We start from the raw sequence: 16,691 nt of genomic DNA, 5'->3' as shown, positions 1-16,691 counted from the left end.
CTACCTAGAAATCCCACTGAACATCGACACGAATGTTAATATCGATGGGGCCTCTTAAAGTGCAGGGAGATTTTGCTCGTACTACATATTAACAGCCCCAATTCACATGCAGGAAGTGCAAAGGCTGTGTGGTAACTGCTGAGGATGCCCCCCTGCATGTCCCCTTCAATTATTGCACAGGAAAGAGCAAAGGGGGTACTGGTGCATCCACAGTAACTCCACTAATTACCGTGTGCTAACTGCAATGTGCCATTAATGCCCAATCTCCACCCAGTCCCCTCATTCCATGCTAAGCAGTTAATATTGGATTTTTAGCGTGTGGTAGCATGCACTAAAATCTTTACTAAGACTGAATTTTAGTAAATATTACATTACAGATTTCTATTCTGCCATTACCTTTCAGTTCAAAGTGGATTACAAAAAGAGTTATGGAAGAAGGGTTACAATGTTAGATCAGAGAAGGTTTCCAAGAGAGGGAAAAGTAGGATCTGGGGTTAGGGAGGGGATGGTAAGAGGGGGGTTAAGCTATGTTGTTTTTTTTGGGTTGTTTTTTTTTTTTTTTGGGGGGGGGGGGTTTGCTACTACAAAGTGAACACTAATGCAACCGATGAGGTGTCTTGGTATAATGCGGAAAAAGACCTCAAGATATGTGTAATAGCGCCTTAGTGTCAGTTCAACACATTAGAGCACAAAATCTTATCATGGGTCTGAAAACACCGCGTATAAAATGTGTGTGTGCGTATTCATACTTTTGTCATAAAACATTGCACTTTTATTATAAGCAGCTTCTTTAAATAAAGAAAAAAAAGCACTTATCTTTTCCCGATGGTGGCCAGAACTGTAAAGCTTCGTCAGGGAAGTGTTTTTACAATAAAGGCTATTTCCATAACTCTTAGAGATGCTGCTTTTCTTTGAAATGGTATCCAACATTCAGCTTCAATACACTTCAATCCCCCCTCCCCCCATCCCCGGGCAACCCACAGATTTTCACCAGCAAAAATTCAATGTACCTACAAGCATGCCTCCTCCCCCCCCCCCCCATATCTTCCTCACTTGCAAACAGTGGCAGTTTACCTTCAGAAGGATCCAAGGTATCTACATCCATATTCTTAAACTCTTGGGGCCTTGATATTGAACCGGCAACACTCAGCGTTTTGCTGATGGCCACTGGTGTTATACCAGGATATTCATTGCTGAGCCATGTCTGGGCTCCAACATTGATGTTTCTGGCTAAAACCTAGTGAGTAAAATGCAATGTTTAGCACTTAACTGGCTATGGGGTAGTGAATGGGATGGGGACAGAGCCCACGGGGACTGGGACAAATTTTGTTCCCATTCTCTAAAAACCTGAGACCAATATCAATATGTAAAAACTTGACACATCTTAGACAATTGTCAACTGAATTCAGTGATTTAAAAACAAACAAACAAACCCAAAACAACAAAACCCTGGAGAAGTTGCTTTTGGATTTCAATTAACTACTTTTAAATGACATCATTTGTGTCTTGTCTGCCATCTGCAATGTCCTTCCATCATGTGCCCAGCTGCTCAAGCATCTTACTGTTACTGCAACAGATTCATCCATCATTGCTGGCATCAAGGTACATTTCTAACATTGTCATTTTGCTCACTAAAGAGTGTGTTGTGCTCAGTGACCACTAGCTAAGTGTCCCCTGAGGAAGGCGTTTGTAACACACCAAAATTGGATCCTGATTGGGACCTTATGTTTTCAATAAAGACTCAATCATTGGTTGAAAAGACACCTCCCTTGCCTTTCTGTTTGTTTGCATATATCCCAAGGCGAGGTGTTCTTCTGTTTGCCTGTCTAACATTTAATACACACTTATTTTCCTGTTTATCCACTCAGTTTGACTTCTCTTCTACACACATGTCTGAAAGAAAATCCAATTACCTTCCCAGATGTTCTTGCGCCTGTTTCAACATTTTTATAAGCGATATTGCTGAAGGGCTGTCAGGTAACATTTGCCTCTTTGCGGATGATACCAAAATCTGAGATAGAGTAGACACCCCGGATGGTGTGAATAACATGAAGAAAGACCTGGCGAAGCTTGAAGAATAGTCTGAAATTTGGCAGCTAAAATTTAATGCTAAGAAATGCAAGGTCACGCATTTGGGCTGCAAAAGCCCGAGGGAAAGGTACAGGTTAGGGGTTGAAGAACTTATGTGCACGCAGTAGCATAGTATGTGGGGGTGCGAGGGGGGCAAACCACCCCAGGCTCAGTCTTCCTCGGGGTGCCGGCTCTTCTCCTCCTCTCCGCCCCTCCTTCCATGTGCATGCTCGCTCTCTTTCCCTGTACCTTTTTAACTTCGGTGCTAGCAGCGACTGCCCACGTCGGCTTCGGTGTTTTCTCTGAGGTCACTTCCAGGAGGAAGTGACATCAGAGAGAGCTCTGAAGCTGATGTGGGCAGCAAATTCATCGCTGCTCGTGCCAAAAACAAGGTACGGGGAAGGAGCATGGGTGCACGCAGAAGGGGGGTTGCGCCATCACCCCGGGCACTGGTCACGCTCACTATGCCACTGTGTACATGACAGAAGAGCGGGACTTGGGTGTTATTATATATGATGATCTTAAGGTGGCCAAACAAGTTGAAAAGGCAATGACGAAAGCTAGAAGGATGCTAGGGTGCATAGGGAGAGGTATGGCCAGTAGGAAAAAGGAGATATTGATGCCCCTGTATAAGACTTTGATGAGATCTCATTTAGAATATTGTGTACATTTCTGGAGGCCGCACCTTCAAAAAGGTATAAAAAGGATGGAGTCGGTCCAGAGGAAGGCTACTAAAATGGTGCATGGTCTTCATTATAAGTTATAAGGGGACAGACTTAAAGATCTCAATTTGTATACTTTAGAGCAGTGTTTCTCAACATACGGAACATGTATCCTTGGGGGTGCGTGGGCTGCCTGTTGGGGATACAGGGCCTGGCCGTCATCAGGGATCCCTCCCTGCCCCCCGCTGAAGCCTCCACCACTGGGGATCCCTCCCTGCCTCCCTATCTGCCTGCTGCACCCCCCCCCCCCCACACACACACACCACACCCCCAAAGCCCACCTTACCGGAGCCAACACGTTCCTTTAGAAGCATCCAGCAGCAACTCCACACAGGGACAGCCTAGGATGCGTGCAGTGATGTGCACGTGGCCGGCCCACAAGCTTTCCCCCTGACATCAATTCTGATGTCGGAGAGAAGGTTCCGGACCAGCCAATCGCTGCCTGGCTGGCCCGGATTGACATCAGAATTGACATGGGGGGAAAGCATGCGAATCACTGCATGCACCCTGACCTGTCCCTACACAGAGTTGCTGCTGATGGAGCGTGTCGGCTCCGGCAAGGTGGTAAGGTCAGCTTCAGGGGTGGGGGTGGGGGTGCAGCGGGTGGGCAGACAGGGAGGGAACCCTTGTGGCGGCTTCAGCAGGGGGCAGACAGGGATCCCTGCACAGTCAGGAGGAAGTGCAACCAGAGACTCATGGTATCACCAGACAACAAAGGTAGGAAAAATTATTTTATCTTCAATTTAGTGATCGAAATGTGTCAGTTTTGAGAATTTATATCTGCTCGCTGTCTATATTTTGCACTATATTTGTCTATTTTTCTATAGTTGTTACTGATTGAATATTTTAAAGTCATCTGCCTTGACCTCTGAAAAAAAAACATAAATATAAATGATAATTAACATTTTCTCTGCATTCAGCTTGCTTTGTGTTTTTTAAAATTTTGTGGTTACTATTATGTATTTTAATAAGATTATATTGTGTGTATATGAAAAATGGATGGAAGAAATTGCATTACAACTAGTACTATTGTTATGGGGGTGGAGCTTGGGCAGGTCTAGGGTGGAGTTTGGGTGGGTCTGGGGCAGAGCATGGGCAGTATACTCAGTATTTGTTAGGCTTAGGGGGTATTTGGCTTGAAGAAGTTGAGAAACACTGCTTTAGAGGAAAGGCGGGAGAGGAGAGATATGATAGATATGTTTAAATACCTACGTGGTGTAAATGCGCATGAGTTGAGTCTCTTTCATTTGACAGGAAGCTCTGGAATGAGAGGGCATAGGATATAGTTGAGAGGTGATAGGCTCAGGAGTAATCTAAGGAAATACTTTTTTACAGAAAGGGTGATAGATGCATGGAACAGTCTCCCAGAAGAGGTGATGGAGACAGAGACTGTGTCTGAATTCAAGAAAGCGTGAGATAGGCACATGGGATCTCTTAGAGAGAGGAAGAGATAATGCTTACTGCGGATGGGCAAACTGGATGGGCCATTTGGCCTTTATCTGCCATCATGTTTCTGTTTCTATGTAACTGAATCTGTGGGAGGGTTGCACCAAAACCAGATCGAAATGGAAGGTTCTATTTGTGATTTATAAACAGTTGTACAGAATATTGTCCCTTTTTTATACTTTAATAAAAAGATTTGAATATAAAATCATAAATGTTTAAGGCTTGCGCAAATAAGGACAGAGTCAGCAGAGATGAGGACGGAGCTCGCAGGGACAGGGCAGGGATGGGAACAGAGCTTGTAGAAATGGGGCGAGGACAGGGAGAAACTTTGTCCCCATGTCATTCTCTACAGATAGGAATGACGGATCTTTTCCAGATTAGCCCCGCCACTAATGGAAAAAGTGCATGCGCCGAAAGTTAAGCCCCGCCACCTTTTGCCAGCGCACGCAACCTTAACCAGTGAAGTTCTTAGCATAACGCCCCCACAACGCGGCGCGATGTGTATAAAGTAAAGTGGGGGGGTTCCCCCCCCCACGCCCCCCCGTCGGAGCACCCAAAAAAGATTATAAAAAAGAGAATATGAAACTTAACATTATAAAAAATAGGATAAACTGTCGACCTCCGACGGGGGGGGGGGGGGGCGTGGAGGGGAACCCCCAAATTTACTTTATACAGATCGCACCTCTTTTTTATAATCTTTTTTGGGTGGCAGGGGTTAACTTTTTGGCGGGGCTTATCTGGAAAAGATCCGGAATGACTTTTATGCAGTCCTATCTATGAGGTTACCTTGGCTGGTGAAGTGCTGAATATTTGCACTTAAGCAGCTGAGTGCTGACTCCACTCCTGGAGTGTCCCTAAGATAGCCAGTTTTCAGTTAGGTGCTGCTAACTGTACATTTTCAGTGGCACTAACCATTTGCTGACCAGGTTACCCATTCCAGAAGGGAGACTTTTTAGGCGGTCCTGGTTTTAAAATTACATCCCAAAGCAGTGTAGCATATGTAGTCCATGATTCTATCCATTGAAATAAGTGCTGGAGGGCCCATAATGCACCAGGATGAGGTTGGCAGAAATTCAGAACTAGCCAAAAAGTCTCCCTTCTGAAATGGGTGACCTGGTCACTCCACCGGATAAAGTACCACTGAAAATGATCAGTTAGCCCCAAACAGGTGATTTAACTGGCCAGGAGTCCTTTCTGGATGTTTAAATTGCTTAGAATAATCTACCTCAAATTCTAGAATTCTTTAAATTGAAGTGAACTAACACCCAACCACATTCCTTTCTCCGCTGCAAAGTGAGAGAAGAGCAGCCCTGTGTAAGATCCTCTGCTTCTTGCTCAGGGCTGGAGCTCAGTTCAGTAACATGGATGGAAATGGAGGGGGAGGGGACAGGAGAGGGAATTGATTTCTGCCTCAGGACCACAGCACACATCTTTCAAGAGGTGTTTTAGAAGAAGCCACATTCTGCCACCTAGGGTGTGGCTCTCATGTCAACAGCGTGTGTAGGGTAACAAGACAGGATGCGGCATGGATCAGTAGCCCTGAATTGCAAGCAATGCCTCGCTAATCCCAACCTCAGGAAAGTGAGGAAACTTCTACAGCTTTTTAAACTCTCAGGCAGCAGAAGCCAATTAACCAAAACAAGAGTTCTGACTGAAAGATGGATGAGCTGTTCGTTCCTGGTGCTGATCATGGGTGGGTCACGGCAAGTTTGGCAAGATTTTCTGCACCTTGTACATCCTGGCAAACCCTGGTTTCACTTTTGCCCTAGTTTGCTGTAGGATCCAGCGTGCAGTAATCTCTGTGCTGGGCTCTTGTGGTTAATCAAGGCTTAGAATCTCAACGTGAAAGCAGTGAATGTGGGCTGTGAAGCTGAGCCACATTAATCCCTATACTATCTACCTTCTTGCCTCAGGAGACTGCTACCAGCCATCAGGAGACATTCACAAAATGCTAAATTAAAGTAATAGAACTGGCTAAAAGCTGTACACCAGACTGAGGGGAGGATTCTCAAAGCTTACCGTGCCTTTAAGGATGGTCGCTAAACCGACTCTGGCCAGTTTAGTGTGGCGGTATTTTACTGGCTGATTATCAGAACGGCTCACTGTGGTCTTTTCCAAGCTTCCTGGCAGAGTCTGACTCTGCCATGCAAATGTATTACAACAAGGTTATAAATATTAAAGTGGCAGTAAAATGGACTCATCAATGTTTTTATTGATGACTACAGAACAAGAAAAAACAGAACCAACAGTACTTGTCATGCCAGTTTTCAAAGCATGACTAACTTCCATCCCACCCTTCTGATCCCCAGGCAAAGAACAAAGCAGGTATTACAATACAAGGCAAGAATAAAATAAAAATAATAATAATCACCTGTCGTAGCACTTGTAACAGAAATCAGCATCAAAGATTTAAGGGGAACACAACCCCTGTCATCCCAACAGAGGAAAAGAAGGAGGAAAAAAGTTGACCGACAAACCAACATCCCTGAGCCCCCCAACCAAGAAATATATCGGTAAAATTATAGGGAGTTTAAAATGTCACTAGGGGGGACAAGGTGGTAAAAACTGAATATAAAAGTTCCAGATTTTGAAGGAAGCGTTTCTTGCCATTAAGGCTACTCATCAATATTAAAAAAAGAGCAGGCGATTCTCTATCATCGCCAGGTGAGTCCTCAAGCACGGTGCTGGCTTTTGATAACAAAAAATTACCAGCTGGTCCCGGAGTGCCGGTATTGTGCAAAGCGCATCTCAGGCGTGTGTTTCTGGCTGTGGCTCATCATAAAATTATTTTTTTTTTTTAATACATCATTCACATACATTATAATAGTGTGGGAGAAAAAAAAAGATCTCAAAAGCACACTTCTCGAATGCACGTATTAAAGACGTGTCTTATGCGCGCTTGTTGAAAACCGATGCATCTCCCCTTCCTTCCCTTCCCCCTCATCCATTAGTGGTGATACACCTATGAATGACACAATAACGTAGCGTTTGCCTAAGGAGTCGCTTTTCCCAGCAAACGCACGCCTCTTACCATGGTCTATTCTGCACATGTGCCAATTGTTATCACCAGCAACTTATGTAAATTTGATGACCCTCTGTGAACCTCATTTGCATGCGTGTTTCTTTGAAAATGACTTGTCTTTTTTAAATTGTTACATTTACGGCCTCGATAGTGGCCCGTCAAATTTTGCCATCAATATGTGGCGAGGTCTGGGAGGAGAAACTTACAAATAACTGAAGTTGCAAGTGCCGAACCCACGCATATGGAGGGGGAGTGCATATCAGATCCCATCTTTTCCAAACATCATTCATTGGCCTTTTCTTGTCAGTGGAACCGTTGAAGGATACAACAGGACAATCTTAAGAACTGTTTGGGAAAAATAGAAGTATAGGGTAACAGACCATTCTGGTAATAATTTAGGTTCATCACACAAAACCAAAGAGAGTGGAAAACAATTGTAATATGCAGAGAATCACACTTCTGTTATAAATATAGGACCTAAATACAGGTTTAAAAAACCCAACAAGACCACCAAAACAAAATGCAAGAGAAGAAAAGCCTCGGAACCCAACTTCATAGAGCACAGATGGTAGGGTAGACATAAAACACCTCCTCAGTTACAATTTCAGTGGTGCTCTGTGCAATGCAAAACAACCAAACGGTGCAAAAAAGAGTTTTAATGAGCTTATCTGTACAGAAAACGATGAGTCCCACTAGCGATGGCCAACGTTTCACATTTACTGCTGCCTGAGGGTGTAGACAAAACCGTACTTGCTTTGCTCTCTCAAACACAGCAAACTTACATTACATAACATAACATAATTTTATTTTTCTATACCGCCTCAATCAAAAGAATTCTAGGTGGTTTACACAAAAGAGAAAAACTTAATAAAGATGTTTTCTTTCTTTATATTGTCTTTTGAAAAACTTCTTTGGAAACTGAATAACTGGAGATTATAATTGAAAGTAAGTCCAGCTGGGAGTGAAATGTTGTAGTATGGAAGGATTTTAGTGTGGCACATCTTGCTTCAGTGCTCTATAGGAAGAGACTTTCTGAAGCAGGAAGGATTGCAATGTGGAACAAAGAGGCTCTGTGAAGCAGAAGCAAAAAGACTCGGAGTCCTTACATATATTTAAGATAAGTTCTACTCTTTTGCTTAGTTTCAGGTTTTCTATAAAGACAAGTCTTCTCTTTTTGTTTGTTTTGATACCCCTGCATTTTGTAGTTTAGAGCAGTGTTCTTCAACCACCGGTCCATGGACCAGTGCCGGTCCACAGAAATTTCCTGTCGGTCCACAGGGCCAGCTACATGCATCAGGCCCAAAACAGTGTTCTTCAATCGCCGGTCCACAGTGCGATCGATGCGGCGTTATCTTCGAGCCAGCTCCCTCTTCCTAACTGATTCAGTGCACCAAGCCACAGGCAGTGGCTCCTACAGGCATCCTGCGCCTGAACCGGAAGCCTTCTCCTGAATTTGCAATGTCAGAAGGAAGGCTTCCAGATGAGGCACAGGATGTGCAAGGTGCAATTAGTACTATTATGGGGGCGGGGTCTGGGGTGGAGATTGGGTAGAGATGGGCGGGGTCTGGCCCACGACTTAGCCCAGTGTTCTTCAACTGCCGGTCCACGAACCGATGTGGGTCCACAGAATAATTCTTTTAATTCTGCCGGTCCATAGGTGTAAAAAGGTTGAAAAACACTGGTTTAGAGAACCCTTTCTTGCATATAATTTTGCCTTCCTGGCTGGGGATGGAGGGCGACTGCTTTTGATAAACTACTTAAATAGTGCTGCCAGTTTTCTTATAGACTCTGTTTTTTTCCTACAAGTAAGTGGGCTTTTAGTTGCTCTTTGCTTTTCCGGAGCACAGAAAACTATCACTGCCTGGTGTTGCCAGAAACATACTGCCTCTTTTACAATGCCACGCTAGTGGCTGCCCTGTGCTAACGGCCCCGAAGCCCATAGAGATTTAAAGGGCTTCGGGGATGTTGCTGCATGGCTTTGTAAAAGAGGCCAATAATTCATTTGGGCAGTTTTTCTGCTCTCTATGCTTGTCTTTGAGGCTGTTTTTCTATATAGTTATAAATATATGTCACACCCTAAGCAGGAAAGGAAAATAATAAAACACATACTAATTGCTTTATATAATTGCTAGGTTAAAGTGTGTTCCCTCATACTGTGTTGTTAGTGAATTATATGGTACATTTGTTCATTTTCTTGGTGTGGCTCGGGATAGTACAGTAGAATCCCAGTTAACTGGCACTCAACCAACCGGCAAAAAAAAAAAAAAAAATCATCTCCCCCGCTCCTGATCTGACAAACTCCCCACCCTTCCTCCCTCCAACCCCAACAGGGCCTTTCCTCTGCCATATCACTTCCAATGCAGCAAAGGAAAGGCCCTGCTGCCTGTTTAAAGTGCTGCTTCTGCTGAAGGGGGGTCCATCGGAGGCCAGATCCACGTGGAGGTGGGGAGGGGAGGTAGGCCCAGAGTTTGGGGGGGGGGAGGAGGAAGGTACATGAATGCTGGACCTGCAGGGTGGAGGGGAGGGGAGATGGATGAATGCTGGAGCCATAAGTGTGTTGTTGGGGGGGAAGGGGGGAGAGAAGGGAGGGAGAGAAAGTGATCCAGACCAGAAAGGAGGGTGGGAAGGAAGGATGAGATGCTTGACCTACAAGTGGGGGTAGGAGAATGATAGAGGAAGAGAGAGTGATTCGGACCAGTGTATATGAGTGTGTTTTTTTTCTAAGTTACTTGAAGTAAAAAAAAATGATGTTGGTGAAGTTCACTAAGTTGAAAAATGTACAGGTGCATTAGATAGACTGTGGGCCCACCAGGACAGATAGGGAAAATGCTTGAAGTACCTGTGTAAACCGCTTTGAATGTGGTTGTAAAAAATTTACAAAAAGGTGGTATACAAGTCCTAATCCCTTCCCCTATTGACTGCCATTTAACTAAAATTGCACACTGCATTTACAAAGCTGTTTTATGTCTTTAGTTGTCTTAATTTGGTTTTATTTACTATATTTCATTATTAATGTCAAGTCAATACAGAGTTTATGGTATGGTGTAGGGTATACTGTACTGACATTTATGCGGCTCTCTTTGTGTATAAAGCCTGTGCTCGCTCACCCCTGTTCTAAATGAAGGAGATGAGCCAGAGCATTCCACAGTGAGGGGCCTGTGACAGGAGGGTGACATTTCAGCAATGCTATCTGAGCGTCTATGACATTTGGGCACTGCTATATTGACATTGGACTTTTGGGTTGCACAAATGGGTGGTGTCTAAAAGTTCTCCCACCCCTACCCCCACTGCACAGATGCTGTCTCCTCTTTCCCCATCCCCTTCCCTACACTATCCAGGATCTGAGTCAGGGCCGTCTAGGCTGGCAGGGGCAGTGCTGCCCGATTCATCGATTCACTGATTCACTTCGGTGAATTGATTCGTTTTCCGAGAACATCAGACTCGCCGATTCAGAAACCAACATCCCCCCACCCCCGGTGAGATCTGACATACCTCAGAGGCCTAATAAAACAGCAATGGCAGTGAACAGTAAGCAGCGGCATTGTTCTAAATGGGCAGCCTTCCCCACTGGGGTCTTCCCTCTGCTGTGTCACTGATGACGCAGCAAGAGGGAAGCCTTAGCAGGGCAGGCCATAAGTAGCCTATTTAGAACAATGCCACTGACCAGCCACTGCCGCTGCTGCTTTAGGAGGCCTCTGAGGTATGTCGGGTCTCATGGTGGGAGAGTTGGTGGAGTGCTGCTACATAGGGGGATGGGTAGGAGGGGAGGAAAACTGCTGCTCAGGGGGATGGAAGGGGAGGAAAGATGCACATGGGGGGAAAGAGGAAGAATTGTTGGGGTGGAGGAGAGGAGAGGAAGGGAGAGGAGGTAGAAAGGGGTGAGAGGGAGAAATCCTGCATATGGTGGAGGGGCGGGAGACATGCATGGAGATAAGAAGGAGAAATATTTGACATAGGGTGGAGAGCAGGGAGATGGAAATAAATGCTGCATGGAGGTGAATACAGAGGTTTAATCCAGAGCACAAGGCAGAGAGAGAGAGGGAGATGAATGGTAGACAGTGGGAAAGTAACAAATGTTGGATATGGCAGTAGAAAGTAGAAAAAAAAAATTTTTTTTTTCTATTTTGTGGTTACAATATGTCAAATTTGAAATGTGTATCCTGCTAGAGCTGGTGTTAAGTCCCAGCTTATGCTTGCTGTCTAACAAAGAGAAGAAAAGTCTTTTTTTGTTTATTTTGTTTATACCACAGAACTGGCATGGGGTTAGAGAGGGAAAAAGGGGGTGGGATGGGTGGAAACGCTACAAAATTAACCCGCCAGGACGTTTGAAAAAATAAAAAACACCTACCAATTGGGAAGGAAAAGCAAATTGAATAAAAAAAAATCGATTCAATAGGCCAAATCAAATTGAAAAAGTTTTCCCTGAATCGGGCAGCTCTAGGGCACACTGCTGCATGCAGGACTGTCCTGGAAGCAGAAGGGAGATCATAAATGCCCAGACCGTGCCTGTGAGAGAGGATGGAATATGTACCTTCCTCCTTCCTAGGTACCACCTGGGGCAGCTACGATCTTCTTTCTGCTCCGCTGTGCCTCTGCCATCTCGGAGGGTCCTATCTCAGATCCCAGACAGTGCAGGGGAGGAGGAGATGGCTCTTGGCTCAGATCCTGGTCAGTGTAGTGGGAGAGAGATGATGGCCCCCAGTTCCGATCCTGGCCAATGCAGTAGAGAGGGGCCTTCCAACGAATTTGGGAGCCCTTTTGGTCTACACTATCTCCGGTGGCTCGTAGCCGCATTCTGAACTGCTAGGGTCTTGGTATTATCCTCTTATTTACCTCACTTTGTTTGGCATCAGTGAGAGGGGGAGGGTGGGGGGATGGGTTGGGTTGGTAGGGTGGGTTTGATGTTTTTTTGTATACAAGTTTGAGCTACTTTGTTGTTCTTTGTTCTTGATTTTCATTGTAGTTGTATCTTGGTGCTCAGTAAAATATATTTAATGATAAATGCCTCCTGTATGGGTACCCACAAATCTATTGCCAATGTGTATAGGTGCCCAAACAGCCGTCCCAAATTCCTGCTTTGATCTATAGGGTATAGTCACATTTCTTGGTTTATGCTGCTAGTTTCACTGTCATATTTTGGACTATTTTTTTTGGGTTAGTGATATCGGGCAGTTACTATTCAAAAGGGTGTTTTAATAGTCCAGGTTGGTGATAATAGGAGAGTGTATTAAAATCTGAAGAGCACTTTAGTAAAAAGCTTTTGTACAGAATAAACTATTCCTAGTTTGTTATTCATATGACTATTTGCAGTCGCTCCCAGATATTACATTACATTAACGACTTCCATTCCGCCTAAACCTTGCAGTTCTAGGTGGATTACAAAAGAGGTAAATGGGACATTTCCAAGATAATTACAGGATTAGGTGCTAATTACAAGACTGTGTCACCTTGTATGCTAAGCTGAGAGCTTCTTTTTGATTAATGGAAATCGATCATCTCCCTTTACTATATCTCGTGGGACCCGACAGGGATGTCCTCTTTCTCCTCTGTTGTTTATAATATATCTAGAACCTCTTTTACATACCTTGAAAAAAGATATTCACATTACTGGGATTCGGGTGATAGACCAAGATTTAAAAGTCTTAGCTTTTGCAGATGATTTGATGATTATTTTGACTGATCCTGAACATTCTTTACCTCATCTTATTCACGCACTGTCCAAATTTGGATTTCATTTTGGGTTTCGTTTGAATTATCAGAAATCTGTAGCCTTTCCGTTTAAGCAGTCTTTGAAGGAACATTGGAATGAAATGTTCCCATCAACTTGGGCAAGTGAAACAGTCACTTATTTAGGGATCATTATTCCACAAGATCTTACCCGATTAAATGATCTTAATATTCAACCGTTGTTGAATAAGACCAAATCACGTATATTAGTATGGAGACATTTTCCTATCTGTTTAATGGGAAGTATTGCTCTCTATAATAAGATAATTCTTCCTCAATGGCTATATGTGTATCAAATGCTGTCGTTGTCTTTTTCCAAAGCTGAGGAATGCCAATTAAATAAATAGATACGTGGTTTTCTTTGGATGGGGAAAAGGTCACGTAGTAAAAGGTGGATTGGGTTTATTACAATTGAGACAATTTGTTGAGGCTTGTCATATGCATCACATACATGATTGGTTTCTTGCAACATCTTATTTTTCCTGGACTTTAGTAGAGTTAAAATTGTGGAGACCTTATCACTTTAGTTATCTTTTACATACTTCCAAGATGAAGACTGCTGTTCTGAGAAATCCTTATTATTTTTTAATTGTTCCTTTAAGATCCACCTGGTGAGGGATATGCAATCGATTAAAGTTTAATTTCAGGACTAGGCCTCTTTTACCTATTTGAGGTAATGGTTCCTTTTTACCTGTTATAACAGCTGTAGGGTTTCAAGCTAATAAGCGAGGAAATATCTCATATTTATATCAGATATTAACTGATGAGGATAGTTTACCAACATTATCACAGTTGGGTACTGTTTATAATTGGTCTAGACTGGATATATATTCTTATATGCAGTTGAGATATTTTATGACTTCCTTGCCTTCATTATCACTGGATGCTAAAGTATATGATACTCTTTCAGAATTATTTTGGTTAGATGCTCAATCGATTGTACCCCTTAAATATTTTAGACATTCCTTATTGGATCTTTCTTCTAGTTTAGATCATAATAAAATAGCTCAAGCTTGGAATGAAGAATTGGGAATTCAGCTTCAAGGGTTCCATATTCAAAGATTTTTAAAAATTTTGTATGATTTTCTTTCTGATATCACCTATTTTGAAATGGGTTATAAATTTATTTGTAGAATATATATTGCTCCCTGGCGAGCTTATAGAGCGACCTTTGCTTCATTAGGATCATGTTTGAAATGTGGTCACCCTAAAGCTAATTTATCTCACATGTTTTGGACATGTCCTTTTATACGCCGATTTTGGGGTGTGGAACATTGATTGGCATTGTAATAGTTATAATATATTTTGGATTTTTGATCTTAAACATCCTGTTCCAAGAGGCCTTAGGGGCTTTCTTCAAAGAACAATTTTATCAGGTCTGAAAGTCATACTCTTATCTTTGGATTGGACCTTTGAGACCAACATATAGGGCTCCTTTTACAAAGGTGCGCTAGCGGTTTAATGAGTGTAATAATGCACGCTAAACCGCCAGATGCGCTAGCCGCTACTGCCTCCTCTTGAGCAGGCGGTAGTTTTTGGCTAGCATGGGGATTAGCGCGTGATGAAAAGTCGCATGCGTTAACCCTGCTAGCGCGCCTTTGTAAAAGGAGCCCATAGTCATTGGCGTTCTAGAATGTTACACATCTTGACAATGGAAAGTATGCAATTATCAGAATGGGATAGTAGACAGGGAAGACAATTTTTTACTATTTGGAAACCTTATTTAGATACTTTAATAGCACATACCCGCAGTCATATATTACTTAATACATTTTAATGTTTAAATATATATATATATATATAATTTTTTCCCCCACAGCTCTGGGATGGGGGAAAAGGGATGGAATTGGGAATATTTGCTTTTATTGATATTGTTTATTATATAATAATTCTTTGGCATGGTATTAGTTAGTTAGGGCTAGATTCACTAAGCCCACCGATCAAGTTCCGACCACTTAGTGACCTGATTTCCCTTCGACCCAATTCATTAACCTGTGTGCCGATCATCCTCCGATCTACGCATGCAAATGAGGGGGAACAGCATTCAAATGTACGCAGGCAGCGATTCACTAAACTTTTCCAGGAATACCAACTGGGCTGGCCAAACCAAAAAGAAGCGACTGGTGGGGACCAGTTGCTCAGGACCTTTCCTGCTCTCTGCCAACTTCTCCTGCCTTGCTGCCCAACTTCTCCTGCCTTGCCGTCCGACTTCTCCTGCTTTCTGCCCCGACTCGCCACACTGTTCTCTACCCCGAATCTCCACCCTACTCTCGCCCCGAAATCCAAACTTTCCCCTGCTCTCTGCCGCCTAGACTGACTCTCCTGCTCTCTCTGCCCCGACTTTCAAGTGCTCTACCCCCGACTCTCCTGCTCGTGCTCCCCTAGCCTTCAGTAAGCCCGTGGTTTTAAGCCGTGGGTTTAAAGCGGGTTAAAACCACAGGCTCGCTGGGCTCGCTAAAAAGACAACAGTGCTAATTCTGTCAACGATGCTACCAGTTGGTGGTCAAAAATCATGTCACTGTCTGGAAAATATTCACTGGTATGTACCAAGGTCACCTTGATTGGTAGACTCTTGTAAGTTGGTTGTGCCAATGCCAAGGTTTAGGACTACTCAGTTGGAGTATATATGCCCCAGAAGAGTTACACTACAGCAGGCCCAATTGAATGGAGCAGACTGCCAGTTGAATGAGCCCCTGTTGCTTTCCCAATAGCAAATACGCCAAATCCACTGCCTCTTTCAATCGCTTGCTATAAAAGTAAAAAAAAAAAAAAAAAAAGGTCGCTACTCTTCGACGCATGCACAGACCATCTGGGGACGTGATTCCGATTGCCCTCATTTGCATGAGGGAGATTTGTGAATCAGCCCCCCGGACACAGATCGGATTCGATCCGTGCCCTTAGTGAATCTAGGCTACAGTCTTGACAAAGTTCCTGAATAGCAGGGTATTTATTTCTCTTCGGAAGGTTTTATAGTCAGGCGTTATTAATAGAATGTGGGCAAGTTGGTGGTCTATTTTTATTGCTTGAGTTGCTAGCAACCCATCGTACATCTTCTTGCTCTATGTGCCTTTAACTGGGGGATGAGTAAAAGGAGTTTTTCTCCTTGGCCTGATTGGGTTGTCCAGGTAGGAAGGGGTGGTGCCATTCAGGGCTTTGAATAGTAAAATGGTGTCCCTTTAAATTGTGGTTTAAATTGTGGACTAAATAAGACATAATGTTTTTCTTTACAAGTTTCGTTGAATATTGTTTCTGGATCTTTTGCATTGTATAATGTAATGTTTGTATTAAAATGGAAAATCTTATAAATAAATTTAAAAAAAAAAAATTTTTTTTAAATAAACTTGACACTTAAACACCTCAGTCCTGCCTAATAACACTCAAAAGCTTCTCATATCTCGCCAACAAGCCTCTCAGTTAACTTTTTACCTTGTTCTCCCTCCTTGGGATTTTGGAACGGACGTTCTGGTGAGTCAGGTTGCAGCCTGCAAGTGACAGGACACTAGCAGAAACAGTCTGCTCATCTGTTTTTACATTTTAATTAACGCAGGCCTCAGTTTGTTTAATGAGACCTTGGTGCCTGCCAGCTGTGGAGACAAGTAACTCTGGCTGGGACAGCTTCTGGCAGGGCTGTCGTGGACTGGCCAGGCCTTGGGTGACTGGCTGAACACCAGACCGTCGCTCTCACATGTCGTCTGTTCACTACA

The 16,691-nt window shown here is 43.5% G+C and overlaps 1 protein-coding gene across 2 annotated transcripts in view; it reads left to right on the top strand.

Moving 5' to 3' along the window:
- ERBB3 (erb-b2 receptor tyrosine kinase 3) overlaps window positions 1-16,691 on the top strand; it is a 238,435-nt gene that overhangs the window by 84,378 nt on the left and 137,366 nt on the right. The window lies entirely within an intron of this gene.

This window comes from Geotrypetes seraphini, chromosome 3 (genome assembly GCF_902459505.1).
Source record: "Geotrypetes seraphini chromosome 3, aGeoSer1.1, whole genome shotgun sequence".
In the NCBI taxonomy this organism is placed as follows: Eukaryota; Metazoa; Chordata; class Amphibia; order Gymnophiona; family Dermophiidae; genus Geotrypetes; species Geotrypetes seraphini.
The sequence above is the reverse complement of the archived record's forward strand: the minus strand, read 5'-3'. Positions and strand labels throughout refer to the sequence as shown.